General features: G+C 40.2%; 1 long non-coding RNA gene across 1 annotated transcript; it reads left to right on the top strand.

Annotated features, from left to right (window-relative positions):
• The first annotated feature begins 927 nt into the window (after positions 1-927).
• LOC134156908 (uncharacterized) lies at positions 928-9,231 on the top strand. The gene is made up of 2 exons (XR_009962123.1): positions 928-1,338; positions 8,883-9,231. It is a non-coding gene; the product is annotated as an uncharacterized LOC134156908 (long non-coding RNA).
• The last annotated feature ends 1,391 nt before the right edge of the window (positions 9,232-10,622 follow it).

The following is a 10,622-nucleotide window of genomic DNA, read 5'->3' as shown; positions in this document are numbered from 1 at the left end:
ACATGGGTGTGCTTGATAGATTCTCATAATGATCCTCTTAGGCACACTGCTCCTGTCACCATAGCAGGAATACCAAACAGATAAACATAAAAATGAGCAAGCAGATCCAGAGGCAAACACTGGCAAATTACTTGAGTGAGAAATTCCCATACCAAAACTCTTTCAAAGGTGGAATGGATCTCGACACTTATTAGTTAATCTTACACATAGCTGTTTCATGTTAGGCCTATGCAGCTATTTCTGCAGATACCTTGGTTTTCACTGAATGTATTTAGTCTTTTCTTGTTGGTAAATTCTCAGCCTGATAATCATCCTCCCCACTTGCTGCTAGCTTTCTCTATCCACATCAGCAGTACATATATCAGATTTCCTTATTTCACACTGAAAACTAGCAAGCCTGGGACTTTAGAAGACCATTTGACTTTGTTTATGATCCTAGCATCCAAATACTCTATTAAAAACCTCAGTGTACGGGAACTCCTTACTGATCCAACCTGAAACAGGACGGGGGTGGGAGGGTGGGGACTGAGGGAAGAATATTTAGCAGAAAATTAAAGTTTGAAAACTGCAGAAAACTGGTTTGGGAATTACAGTGAGGTTTATTTCTTACTGTTCCATTTAAAATCTTGGCTTTTTACTGATAAAAACTGGAAAAGGAAATTCTTTAACAGAAGAGTGGATGAAGATGATTCTATAGACAGCCAAATTGTTTTTGGTAAAACAATTAAAGCATATTGTTGTATTTTGTTATCCATCTGAACTGTACTGACAATGATACACGGATTATTCCTTTTCCTGTCCTGTCATCCCTGCACTATGGCCACAATGGCACTTACTCAAAAAGCTAAAATTTTACTAACGCCATTTCAAAACATGAATGACCTTCAGGGCTTTCCTTTACCTGAAAACACAGTGTGGCCCAAACTGCTACTGCTCTGAACCTTTCCTGTCGGATCCTCAGCACACAGATGGCCTGAGGAATAAGAGAGTGAACCAAAATGTTAATCCAACCCCTTTCAAACAGAGAGGGCTCTCTGTTACACGTGCATCCAAACTTTACATACTTGGCCTAGCTTTACTCTTTGCTAAGCTGCTAAAACATCAAGTTTTATCTCTTTCTGTTGAAGTAGCAAAAGAGAGCCATCGGATGGAGGGCAGGGACCAATGGAAAGCTGAGGCTTGGAAGGAGACTTTCTGATGGATATTGTTTACAGCTTTCAGTGCAGTTTGGTTTCATCTCACTGGAGCAGGAAACAACCTCTGAGATAAATATCTCCTCACTGCTGTCCTGGCAACACGGTGACAGCACCAGAGCACTGAATAGAGGCCCAGGGAAAGGTAAGTCTAAAGGAGAATGCTCATCATAGCATACAATGTGTAATTACACCACTCTGGAAGACAGCAAATTTTTATGTTTGAGTAAAATGCATCATCAATAATCAACAGCTATAACTCTCCACTCACACTGTGCTATTGAATAACAATGATGCTCCACTGCAATAGGTCCAGCTCCCTTGGTTTTCACTGTCACTCTGAAATGCAATATATTAACATAAATTCTTCTGTTTATATCATTTTTCTGAGGGTGAATATATTTGCAGATTTTCCTCAATATGAAATTAACTCTACTTACGTTCTGTACTCAGGTTTCATACACAGGGTCTTCCCAAGTGCGACATCTTGGAACATTTACACACGTCAAAATAGCAAAAATAGGGCAAAAATTCTTATGAGCACTTGTCCTTTTTGTGTGAGATTTATCATTCTCATAAACCCAGGATTATTTCAAAGTTAGGAAATTTAAACCCTCCCTTTAGTTAGTACAAACTCATTTATTTGCTGATTTTCCAAAGTAGAGAATACCTTTTATTTAATCGATAAAAGACTCAAATATTTAAAGCACAGCTAACATTGACTGCCATCAAGTGTCTGATGAACATAGACTTCTTGATTAAATCCTGGATTCAGTACTTCATATTAGAGAGCACCTTCTAAAATTCACATTTTGAATTCAGTATATTCATTTCTGCAGTGCTCCAGGCACAAAAATGTCTATAAAGGCGAATATTTAGCTTTCACATCACTCCTACTTCTTTGGAACTTTAATATTTTTATCATTAATATCACACCAAATAGAAATTAAGAGACACAAATCACAGTAAGTAGTTCAGTTAAAAAGTGGTCGCACATAATCTTTGTTTAATATAAAATAGAACTTATTGAAGCATATGTATCCTATGTGCATAAAAGGAATATCATAAAAAAGATGCCCAAATAACATACATGTTCAAATAAATGCAAACCAGTTCTCATTTATTTGGCAATTTTCTGTCAGGAACATATATTCCCTGGGGTTTCTCAATTCTTATGCATTGGAACTCAGAGCTCAGGATGAGAAATTCTGAGTTGGTGGTTCCCAATTGTTCATCTATCTTTTTCATTCCACCACTTTAGGAAATGGATGGACTTAGTGCATGAGCAATACACTACCTGGAAATTCTCCAGAAGAAAATCTTGTTTTGATTGATAGGGAAGAAGCTTTTATAGTTCATACAGTTACTCTGAGCAGTTACATAGCAATTTCCACCTGCAGGTCACTATAGAGGTTGACAGCTGATGGGTATCAATTTTCTCTATCCAAGTCTCCTTGTGATTGATTGCTTCATGCAGAAACTCCCTCAACACTAAGTGCAATCACAGTTCAATACCAGCTGCAGAGACTTCCCTTTGAGCAATGCCCCCTTCCCTGCTGAGCAGTTCCTGTGTCAGCAGCAAGAGGTGAGCCCCAGAGATCAGCACTCACAGAGCACCCCTTGTCAGGTCCTCAGTGCTCTGAACCAAGAGCTCAGCAAGGTCCCCAACACTTATCTGCGCTGCCTGCCTGACTGCCCCAGGTTTTACAAACATTATTTGTTTTTTACTTTTTCTGCTTAATGTATACATACACATAGTGCCCATGAAATAAAAATTGCTCATCTGGGTGCCTCTGCTCTCATAATTCATAACTTGAATAACATTAGTGTCAAGTTTGCTTTTTGTGACCATTCATCCATATAAGAAGCTCACTAGCAATGAAAAGATGAGATCAGAATAGCAAATAAAAGGCTGAATCGGATTATTTTTGTTGTAATGACCCTGTGTAGTGGATTGAGTGGCCCAGCTTCCTTTGCAGAGCCTGTTGTCATACTACCAACCATTTTCTTGCTACAGTTGCAGTGCAACTCCACCAAAGGAGTATTATCCCAGTCTGCTCCCATGGTCCCTTCCATGTCACGCTTGAAAGCTTTAAGGCGGCAATGCTATATTAAACTGTGTTACAAAATGTCACTGGTTGCAGAGTACTGGTAATCCCACCTACCCCAGTAGAGCAGGGTGAAAGATTCCAGCGTGAGCTGGGCCCTCGGTATGGCCTCTTGTACAATGACGTACATTGTACAAAGCCATACGTATTATCTTGTCTCTAGGCTGAAACAAAAATATAATGCATCAAGAGAAAGTCTATTTTTCTTTAAAGGTGCGCATTCACTCTGTTAATTGAAGACACTGGAAATAATCCAGTAATTGGTTCTTGCTGCAAATGATTTATTGGGCATTATAATAAACATAACAGCTCTTTCTGCTTTCAGTCCACAGCTTTTCTCACCTAGCTGCTACTGCTAAGCTAATTGTCCTTGCTTGCAAATGTATTTGTGTTGTACAAGCCCTTCCATTAATGCTCTGAGATTAAATGTCATAAAATTCGATGTTTCAGTAACAGATTTTTAGTAACACTTGAAAATGCAGTACCTGAATTACAGCAGTGGCTGCAATGGTGCACCTGTAAATATGATACCTTGCCCTGAAGACAGAGTCTGGAAGTTTTTATTGATCTTAAAAGCTTCCATGTGGTCTAAACTTAGTGTTATGATAGCTGTAGTAAATTCAGCAAAGAATTTCATTGCAAATCACTTCACCATCTACAGCTAGTACCAGAAAAAGACCACAGTATATATGGTTACCTAGACCAAGGTGAACCATAGTGCAGATACGAATGCACCCAGGTACCAGCTTTCATTTTTTGAATTGCTGCTCTTCAACTGAGCTACTTTGTACCCTCTTAAGAAAACAGAGCAGAGATGAAACAGCATCATATCACCAGGATGCATTTAGAAACTATCTCTGCGTCTGGAAAAATGCAGTGTTATCTGCCAAATTAAGCATGGCTCTTTCAAGGAGACAGTCGACTCCCAGCTGCTGGAGAAATGGAACACTTATATAGGAGATGAAAGAATGGTGAAAATATGTTTATTGTATTACCCAGGACCTTTTTAACTCATCTTTTCATGTGTTTTCATGAGGTCCTAGTAAACTATTATGAACTGGGGCACAGGGTGAAATCAGGAGCCCACCCAGCCCAGACCACAGTACCTCAGAGCAAAACATTAAAGAGGAGACTGAGTCTCCACTGGCCAATATTCCTTGCAGTACCTTGGTATGCAACCAGGTTGTTTTATTGAGGGTTATGATTACCATCTGCAGCAGAAGTCATACTGCCCATCATAAACTGAAGGACCTGAGCCCTCACTGGGGACTCAGAGGCTGGCTAAACATGCTGCTCCCTTACATGGTGCCTCCCTGAACTATCTCCCTTGCTCACTGCCTCTCTTGCTCACTGCCTGGCCAAGATGCTCCAGCCATTGTTTTCCAGCTTCTCTGGCACTTTTTTGTTGTGTTCTGTTGTTCAGATACAGGAGTATCTGTTCAGATACAAGTTACTGTTGGAAAGGAAAGAGTAAGAAAGTCACAAATACTATTACGAAACGGTAATTCTGTTAAGAGCAATCGAAACATTCAGCATCACCAACCACAAGCCCCAACCAAACTTCTGCTGGAATACGACCCTGTTTCTCAGCCCAGAAAACAATATTTTTCATCAGCTGAATTAATTCATAAGAAGCATGAATGCAAATATGACATTAGGTAGGGAAGCAGATGTATTTGGTGACAACCTTACACTTATGAGAATCGTATAACATAACATTTTATTTTCAACTGTTGTTCCAATAATTGCTTTCAGATATTGAAAACTGCTGGTTTGCACCAAGAAAATAAATAAATCTGGAAGACATGTTACCATATTGCCCTTTCCCCCCTCATTTTTAGAATAGATTTGAGGGTTTAGATCATTCACAATGGGAACGAAATCCTTGCATCCCCCAAAAGCTACACATGTAGCAGCAGCATTCAAGGTCACATATACACCCTGAGTGAATAAAATGCATTACCCTGACACTTGAGTTAATGCTAATAAAGACTCACCCCTTCAAGACCCTTGATATTCCCAAAAGAGGTACTAACTTTGGCCATTTTTCATTGCCTGAATCACACAGCTCAAATCACCTCTTCTTTCTTCTTCTCAGTCAACTATTAAAAAAAAACAAAAACAACCCAAAGCTTGAAGCCATCTACCCCTAATCCCATTGATTATAATTCAGTTCCAGACTAGTGAATAAAAAACAATACAAGAACTAGAACAGGACAGAATGCTGGCCAGGAAAACTACAAATCTATGAAAAATGGCACTGTTCAACAGCTGTCCAGATTTAATTTTAGGATGAACAGCAGAACACATCACCTCTTGTTCTGCCTAGCATTGATTTACTACTTGCAGTACTAATTTAAATCATTTAATTTGCAGAACTTTTAGGTCCATCATCTGTTCCCACAGCTGAGTCAATACTGTGGCTCAGCTCACAGAAGAAATTGATCTGCAAGCCACCCTTTACAAGACAGATTAATTTTTGTCCATTGATTGATTGGCCTCTGTCCGCTACACATACTTATTTTGGACCATTTAAAGCTCATAAGGTTTTATATTGAGATTCATTGATTTCACAGAGTAATAAAATGATGAATGGGTGCTCAGCCAAGAGCAGAACACTGATGCAAGCTTGAGGGGAGAGACCCAAACAACCCCCACAGAGTGGAAAGTGCAGAGTTGCAATGCCCCCTCTGTTTCTGTTCAGATTTTCCCCAGGTGTTGGTGGTTCACTCTTCCAACCCATGCAGACTAAAGCAATACTTAGGGCAACATCAGGCTCTTTTAGCAGGTCTGTGCCTCAGGGTGTGCTCTGTTCCCTCCCAGCCTAATGTTCAAATAAAGATCTCCTGGTTTAAACACAGCTGGAAGGGCCAGCCTGTCCCTAGCTCCATCATCGAGGGTGACAATAGACACACTTTTTACAGTCTTTGCTTCTGTCTCTCTTATCATTTAGTGGGACATATTGAAGGTTTTGATCACTCTTTATGATCGCACAAAATGCTTTAAAATCACACATCCTTCCTGGACATCAACTTAAGTATTATCATGATTGGGATATGATGTCATATACAAATGCAACACACAAAGGTTACACAGGTAACAAAAATGTTTTCCTGATGAAATACCATATCTTTAAAAGCATTTTCATGTGAAGAAATTAAGACCTTTGCTGATGTTTGAGAAGGTTTTGTATTCATTATCTCCTATAATTTCCAGCTGACTGAAGAACTAATCTCACCATCCATTTTTGTGTAGTCAGCCCCATTGCAACACAGCTGGAAACACAATCCTGGTCTTTTACTCAGTGTTTTTTCCAGGTAGGGTTTAAGGTGTTAACAAAAACTCTAGCATATATAGCACTGGTAGTCACTGCAGGATACCAGTTGAGACTACCTCCCTTCTGCAGCTGCAGTTCAGTTTGCCAGTATGGCTGAAAGACTGTTTTCCAGAGGGGGAGCTTTGTTTGGATCTTGTATCTCATAAGTCTGTTGTATTGCATGTGCTCCAGCTTACAGCGTTGAGATGTGTGAATTATGTCCAGTCTGGTCTTTGTGGCTTGGCAGCATTGTGTCGCACGAACTGAGATATGTAGTAACAATTATTCTCTCTTCAGCATTCCACAATATTTTATAGTAAAATATCTGGAAGCCTAGAAAATTAGCAGCATCACAATTAAATAATAAACATATGAAGGTGGAATCAACTGGCACCTGGGCACATGAAGTACATCAACCACAGCAAAATGACTCATCTCACATTCCACTGGAATCTGCAGAATTCTTTTAGCTCAAGGGACACGAACCCAAACCTCTTTCTTTCTGATGGTTTTAGTGTCAGGATTTCTTTTCAGACAGTCTTTCAAGTACTTTGTATGCTCTCCACAGAAATCTCCCTGGAAGGAGATTTCTCACTATATATAGTTCTTATAAGCATGACTGACTCATGCAGGTCTCCACAACATGCTGCTTCAGTTTTATCTTGTTGCCATACCTTATGTTTTTTTGAACTACCACTTCAGCCCACTCCAAATTCTACCAAATAGCTTCAAAGGAGATAAATGGCCAAGGAGGAAAGCACTTCTATTCTGCATGACACTTTGCAGATGAGCAGTAACTCTTTTTTGATTTCATTGCAATTCCTCTGATGTCTACTTCAGGATAACTATCTGGCTCTTTATTTTCCTCTTCCATTAGAGACATATGTATACATTTTGCATTTAGAGATTTTGTCATGCTGGAAAACAAATCTCCCACTCAACATCATGCTGCTTGGAATGCATTTGAAATTGAACTTATTAACCAGCATATCTTTAGACTATAGCTGTTCCACTTAGACAATCTTTACAACTCCAACTGAACTATTAATTGATATTATTGCCTTCAAAGTTCCAGCTTTTTGTAGACACAAATACAAAGGAAAGATGCAGAAGATCCAGAATTAATTAAAAATAGCAGCAGGTTTTCATTTTCAGCCTGGCACTTGTAACATTTTAGGATAACTGTACCATACTGGCTGAGTGTCCCAAGAATATATGAGCTTATTTAGTATATTAACAATTACATTGTCTTTGTGTGCTCGGAAATTAGAATACTTTCTCAAATAGAGGCTCTACAATTATTATCAGGACTCCTGGGTCTGCCTCAGAACCTGCAGTTAGAATGTCTTAAACCCTGCCAAAACGTTTCTCAGCCTCTTCCTATTAAAAAAACAAAAAACAAAGACCAAAACACCAAGTCGCATGTCATGTGCAGCATCAGCATCATGATACCCGTTTATAAGCAAGTACAAATAAATTTTCTGTTCTAATTTATCAGGTTTATTGTTACCCGTCTTGCTTGTTTGCTGGTTGCATGCATAGGAACATGTGTGTGCAATTTACAAACATTTCACAGGCTGTGTTTTCCTGTCTTGCAGAAACACAGTCACAACCAAAAGGCACTGAAGCCTGAGTGTTATTATGCTGTGAGCCAGCTACAAAGTAGAGACCTGGAAGTCCAGGAGTTCCACTGCTGCAGTGCCACTATGCAGACCCCCCGTTTGGATGTATGTGGGAAGGGAGCAAGAAGAGTTGAAGGCAGCTGCTGCTTCTTTCAACACTTCAGAGGGATTTATGAATCCTACTGTATTTTATGCTTAGTCCTGCTTAGTTCTTTGTTCTTGAGGAAGCCAGAAGGTAGAGCTGGGACCCAGAGGGATTAGCGCAGCAGGTTGACCTCCTGGCTCTTGCCACTGCTCACTCCAGAGGAACTCTTGCCCAGGGTAGCAGCCCAGCATTGCTGCCCCAGACAGGCTGTGACATACATAGGTATCCACTCTCCCTTTGGTGTGCTTGGGTAACTGGTGTCAAGCAGGAAGAGGTTTTGTCCTGACACTATAGTAATGCATTTACCCAGGTCTTTCCTGCTCTCTTCCAGATCTGACAGCCTCTAGCTAGGTGGGGGAAAAGCTTTAGTTACACCTTTTATGATTCACACTAAAGCATCTATGATACAACTAAAGCATCTAAAGTAACGAGAAGAATAAGACATATACCATCTAAGGAAGGAAAAAGAGTGGTATCTAAGCTGTACATTTCTAACAGGTAATCTGCTTCTCACCAGGGTGCTTGTCAAGTTTGAGAAACTGACACACACGGAACAGACCTGAAGCATCAGCCTGGCTCAAGGTCACGTTGCAAGAACCTTCATCCTTCAACAAATCAAATGGTAAAGATCTACCACCAGCAGGAAAATCCCCCTTTACAGGCTGGCAGCCAAAGGAGAGAATCTGGTGTTTCCACTGCAAAGCATGAAGGAGCACAGAACTCTGTAGGGACTATCCCTTTTGGCACAGGGAAAAAGGCGCTGGCCCTGTCAGAATCTTTGATGTAAGAAAATCATAGGAAAGACTCATTTAACCCTTCCTCTTTATGAAACAGCAGTAAAAGAAAAGAATGGGGGATTTAGGGAAAACCAAGAAGGAGGTAGATAGTAGTTATGGGTCACAAAAGAAGCTCCAAGATGGTCAAGACTTCCTTATTGCATATATGTGCTTTTAAATTAAGTTCATAGAATATATTACACATAATTTAGCATATAGACTCTAGTTGTGCACCAGGGTGTGTACAAATAGCTTAGTATCGTGCTGGGAACTGCCTGACGAAAATGGAGCAAAAGCAATATTGTGGTTCCCACCACAAGGCTCACAGAAAGCTATGCTCTTCCATCCTGGCTATGCCCCCTGGCCTCTCCAGTCCTGTGACTATAGCTCCCTACTTTAAAAGGAGGATATTTAATTATAGCTGGATATTTTAAGTTCAGGAGAGAGGAAGGAGGCAGAAGGAAACAATTTTAAAGATAAAACAATACCCTTTTGTTTATTTTTTCTTTTATATAGGAATTCTATTGCCCTGCTTTTATTTACTCTTACTCTAATTTAAAGGGACATCTCTATTTAAAACAAACAAGTAAAAAAGAATCTCTATGTACTACCAAAAGCTGAGAAAACAGAAAAAAACAGTGCTGATAAAAAAAAGCAGTGACTAGTAAGACCTCAAAATACTGTCACAGATCAGGTAGCTGCCTGGGACTCAGGGATTCTGTGTTTTGCATCTACTTATACCACTCTTTTGCCACTGGGACTTCTGGAAGTTGTGGTAGTATCACCAGCCTATTTCCTGAATTGCTTGGAGACCATTGGATGAAAAGCAGAAAGAGAAGGAATATCATTAAAGGGGGGGGGGGGTCTATTTTTTCTTGTTCCCTTCCCCAGCTCCCACAACAGTATGATTTGGCAATAGGCAAATAGAGAGGATTATTCACCCTAAATCCCTCATTAGACAGAATAAATCATCAGCTGCAAGCCGTATGATAAACCATGGCCCCTAGCACAAGAATTACCCTTGAGACAGATGAATGTTTCTGGTTGGAGATCCACTGCACACAGCCCGTTTCCCAGCAGGTTGGGTTGCATCCCGTCACTTAAGGCAGCAATTACTAGCATATAGTATGCAGAGAGCATCCTGGGAGAGCCTTCAGGCTTGCTCATGCCATGGGAAATAATGTATTGATGTTGAGGCTGACAGAAAAGCACTGTAACATCTGTGGTGTGCTGTGGATTGGGTGCCGCTGATCACTGGTGTGGAATGAGTGGGGTGGGAAGGGCAAAACAAATGGTTTCCATGGAAAGCTCTCTTATTCCATGTCAAAGTGAAGAGCACACAAGTCTGTGCTGCTCCTTTGCATCAGTCCCAAAGTATCCGCCCTATACACATGCATATGTAGAAACACCTGCAATGGGGATGGAGATTTCCTTTTGGTAGGGTCTGCAGTTCAAATTTAAT

Source organism: Pezoporus occidentalis, unplaced genomic scaffold, assembly GCF_034315485.1.
Source record: "Pezoporus occidentalis ecotype Australia unplaced genomic scaffold, CSIRO_AGI_Poc_V1 ctg91, whole genome shotgun sequence".
Lineage (NCBI taxonomy): Eukaryota > Metazoa > Chordata > Aves > Psittaciformes > Psittacidae > Pezoporus > Pezoporus occidentalis.
The sequence above is the reverse complement of the archived record's forward strand: the minus strand, read 5'-3'. Positions and strand labels throughout refer to the sequence as shown.